Source organism: Equus asinus, chromosome 8 (genome assembly GCF_041296235.1).
Source record: "Equus asinus isolate D_3611 breed Donkey chromosome 8, EquAss-T2T_v2, whole genome shotgun sequence".
In the NCBI taxonomy this organism is placed as follows: Eukaryota; Metazoa; Chordata; class Mammalia; order Perissodactyla; family Equidae; genus Equus; species Equus asinus.
Window position 1 is genome coordinate 1,769,968 of NC_091797.1, and position 5,141 is coordinate 1,775,108.

Sequence of the window (5,141 nt, forward strand, 5' to 3'; positions counted from 1 at the left end):
GACACAACACGTTTAAAGTGCTAGCATAGTGACTGACACACAATCGCTGAATAAATATTAGTTCTTTTTTATCAGAAGGAAAAGTCTATCGCTCAAACAATGGCATCACTCAACAATGACAAATTCTGACACATGTAATGGTGTGTTTGTAACGAAACGGGTGGAAAGAAGTTGGGGGCGGGGGGAGAGGGAAAGAAAAGAAGAAAAGAAGTGAGAAAAAAATTACATGCAGCTGAGACAAGCAACTAGGTAACAAGTGACCCTAATAAGGGCCTGGGGAGCTGGCTTTGGCTCCCTGCCTCCCACTGCCCAGGCCTGGTGCAGTCCCTGGTTGGAGTGCCCCGGGTGGCTGACGACATCCCTTAGCTGCGAGTTGGCCCCTGGCCCTTCGGAAGAGAGGCCCTCCTACCCTCTCGGCTGGCTGCACTTGCGCTCGCCCTGGAGCAGCGCCACCAACCCCCCTGGTCTGAGCCCAGCACCCTGCTGGGCCTGGATTCCTGGTGGGCAGGGGCCCCGCCTTGGAGCCCCGTCAGGCTGTGCCTTCCCCCTTAGGTTCAGCCGTTAGGTTTCTCTGGGAATTTGCCTGCTTACTCTCCTGCCTCCCACCTGGCCCTCTGCTCTGCCTGTGCTGAAGGTCCCAGGTCTGATGATGGGGTGAGGGGCCCCTTTTAAAAAATTCCCCCCAGCTGCGTATCAGAGCTCAGCCCTGGAACAGCAGGGGTGGCCCAAGCATTAGTACCTGTGGGTTTTCATTCTGCTGATTCTCGAGTGTGTTGTTCCCTTGGGAATCACAAAGGTGGGCTGGAGTCAGGCTTTTTTGGGTCCCTGCCCCTAGCACTGACAAAATTTCACTCTGAAACACGGCAACAAAGACTGGCCGTTTCTTCGGGGGAGCACATAGAGGGATGCCTGCCGGGGAAGGTCCTGTCCCCTTTGGTGAACAGATCTCTGCTCTTGCAAAGCTCAGCAGCCCGGGAATCAAGGAGCAGCAGCTGGTCGGCTGTGCGCCTGTGAAGCTGGGTCATTCGTGACCACTGAGACTTTTAGGCTCTTATTTTAACGCTTACATGATGCATATATACAGTGGTGGAGTTAATTAATTGAACACTTCCAAGTATTCATTCATTCATTCAACAGACATTCATGGAGCACCAACGAAAGGCACAGAGTGGGTGCGCTCACGTGCCATCACTGTGCTAGGTTGTGGGGACAGGAAACCAGCCAAAACGGGGCCTTACTCAAAACTATTTTGAGTATGTATAGCTTGGTTCGGTGTCCTTCTCAAGGGGGAAGGGGTGTAACAAGAAGAGAGCATAAAAGTAATTCCTAATTTTAGGAATCATTGGGAAGTTCTGACCTGTGGGCCAGATCTGATAATCTGATTTCACAACGTCTGGCTCCAGGCAGGCTGGGCAGACACCATGGTGGCCTTCCTATCTGTGCCTGTATTGGCGCTGCAAAAGGAAGCACCATCATAAACCTCAAGGCCTGTTCTGTGAGCGTCCCGTGGATTGCTTTAGCCCCAGGACCATCTGTGACAGCTCTCTCCCCACATCCGTCCACGTGACTTCCCCCGCCCCCGCTCCGCTAGCCCAGCCCTGTCCACAGCAATATGATGCAAACCATAAACAAATTTTACATTTTCTAGGAGATTTAAAAAGTAGAAAGGAACAGGTAAGATTAATTTTAATAATACCTTTTATTTACCCCAACATATCCAAAATATTACCATTTCAACCTGTCATCAATATAAAAATTGCTGAGATAGTTTTTTTGTACCAAGACTTTGAAATCTCGTGTGCAGTTTACACTTGCAGCACCTCTCAATTCAAACTAGGCACATTTCAGTGTTCCGCAGCCACTGTGTCTGCCCAGCGGCCACCCTACCGGACAGCACATCTTTAGTCCATTTTCTCCCTTCCTCCACCCCGACTTTCTCTCTGCCATTCCCCCTTCTCCTGTATAACTTACATATCTGTCCATAGCTGTTCAAAACTTTAAGAAGGTATAGTTTTATTACTTGTGTCAGAAACGTGAGATTGCTTACTACCCCGTTACCATTTATAGAGTGTCTGTCTATGGTGACAAGGATGACCTCCGTAACCACCCCTGAAGGAGGTCGAGCTGGCTGGGACTGCTTGCCCCTTGTCTTAGTCCCTTCCAGCTGCCTTCACAAAATACCATAAACTGGGTGCCTTACCAACCACAGAAATTGATTTCTCACAGTTCTGAGCTGGAAGTCCGCAATCAGGTGCCAGCACCGTCAGGTTCTGGGGCGACCCCTCTTCAGGGCTGTAAATGGCTGACTTCTCCTTGTGTCCTCACATGTTGAAAAGAGCTCTTAGCTCTTCACCCCTCCTAAGGGCACCAATCCCATCACGGGGGCTCCGCCCCATCAACTCATCCAAACCTCACCCCTTCCCAAAGGCCTCACCTCTACTTTCATCCCTCACGATGGGGATTAGATTCAACACGCGAATTTGGAGGAGGCACAAACATCCAATCCATGGCATTCCTGCTAGTTGACTTCCCTAAAGATAGCAGCAATAATACCAGCTAACACACAGAGCACTGGCCACGCACAAGCACTATCGGAAGGACACCACATACATCAAACACCACAGTAAATGAATTTCTTAAAATTTCTATTATTGGAGTTTTTTCTCCTGCTAGTCAAGCGTCCTTGTTAAAATGAAAAAAAAGCAGCATTCCTTTGAAACTACAGCTTCTTGCCATATGACCTCAGTTACAGTCTGACCAGCAAACATCCCTTTCTCTCTCGTTACCACCAACCTGATGCTGGCAGCAACAAAGAGAAAACACTGGGTATGGGTATCAATAAATCCTTAGGCCCAACAGAGATGCCTTCTCTGAATATCCACTAGCATTTTTACAGTGCTGTGCGGATTACAAACAGAACTTCACACGCATTGTTCCCCAGGCGGTTCTTATTGTTACGAGTAACAAGATGGGAGGGGCCCACACTGGGATCCTGCTCTTCTGACCTCCAGCCCAGGCCTCTTTCTACCACTAGTTTGTGTTTTGGCATAACAATGACAACTTGATTACTTATTTTTAAAATCGTGTACAATCAGTCCTATTCTAATTATCGTGATTCGCTGCATGTTCAGAGGCCAAAAGTGCACCCTACGTCATCATCATCACAGCCGCAGCCCATGCTTACTGAATACTTACTGTGTCGTTGTTCTAAGAGTTGACATGTATCAGCTCATTTCATCACAAGGATTTGAACGCTGAGATAACTTACATTTACAGATCTCCTACTACCCCTTCAACTCTTCTACATTTGTGGGAAACCGCTATGGCAGTGGAAAGAACGCTGGCTTTGGAATAAAATAATGAATTGGGTTCAAATTCAGTCTCATACTTACCAGCAGTATGACCTCGGAAAGTGTTCCCGCACTCTGCACCTACTTTGCAGAGTAGTTGTGCTAAAGTGCGTTTAGTGCATTGAACAGAATGTGGTCCATGACAGTTTTTACACAGCACTTCATAGTTCTAGGAGTGACGACAGGAGGCAGGGACTGTTTTCATATTCATTTGACAAGCGAGGAAGAACTTCAGAGAGGAACCCAGAGATGGGTATCTAGGATACAGACTCAGGTCTCCTCATTCTGACCAGCTCTTCCTCCTGGGTGCCAGGTTGCAACCCTCGTGACAAAGCTGACCTGGGTCTCAGGTAACGTCTAAGCACTGCAGTAACCGTGCCAGCGGACAGCATCCACACTTAGGTTTCTGTGCTTTATTACGACCACCTTCTGAATAATGATGCTTCCTGACCCTACAGAGTGACAGCCTTGCCCCCAGCTGCTTGGAGACTGTCTTAGAGCATGGGCTTCACTTGGAATTTGAGGGCTGTTGCTGTGGGTTAGTTGAAGTGTGACTGTAGGAAGTTATGCGATAGTTGGGGAATGATGGTTTTGCTGGCTTAATTGCATTCTATTTGAATAGAATTCCAAGCACTTTTCTTCAAAAATAATAGACTCAATTTTGCAGCCCTTATGCTATTTCTGCTTCAGAACCAAGCTTCTGAATGAGCTCCTTTTCTGACTCAATCTATGTGGGTAAATTCTTAGGCTGAAGCAATAAACTCCTGGTGGGCAGAGGAAGAAGGGAGCAGACTCCCTGTTCACTTTGCTTGAGGGGTTCCTATTTCATTTAGAATCCTGAATACATGCCTGAGCCAAGTCATACTCAATCTGGCACTCAAGAAACAGAAACTAATAAATGTAGGTACTTCAACTCCCAACAGTAGGCTCATAAATTCATTTGTTATGAAAATAAAAACAAACTAATTCAAGCCAGTGGACTACCATATTTAGAAGAAATTGCATCTACAGCATTGACAAGGTTCTATTATTTTAATTCTTGTATTTTGCAGGTGAGGCACTCATAAAACATGTGTTTACTGGCAGGGACTGGATTTACTTTGAGACAAGCAGGAGATGGTTTCTTATTTAAGAAGATACTGCAAACCTTCTTTAACCCTGTGCAATGGACCACATGTTTGGGTCCCCCTATAATTCATATGATAAAACCCTAACCCCCAGTGCTATGGTATTAGGATGTGGGCTCTTTGGGAGGTAATTAGGTCATGAGAGTAGATCTCTCAAGAATGGGATTAGAGTCCTTATAAAGGGGACCCCAGAGAGCTCTGTTGCTCTCTTTCTGCCCTGTGAGGACACCACGAGAAGTCAGCAGTCAGCCACCCAGAAGAGGGCTCTCACCAGACACCAAACCTGCTGGCACCTTGATCTTGGACTTAGAAGCCACCAGAACTGTGCCAAATAGATGTTTGTTGTTCAAGCCACCCAGTGTCTGCTACTTTGTTATAGTAGCCTGAAGGGGAACAGAATATACCACCCCAAAATATACCACTTTGGCATAAGGATTATTTTGAGCTAAAGGCACTTGAAAAACAGCAGATGCAAGAAGGGCCTCTGATCCTTCCCTTTCTTCTGAAAGCAGGAGATAAAACTCCTGTGTGGAAGATGCCCTCCCTATACCAGGAGGAAAGAAATATTCATATCACCGGAGATGGGGAGTTAAGGCCGAGGAAATTCTGTACAGACTTATTAAAATAATTCTCATCTTCCTTTAGCCTCTCCACACATTTTAGT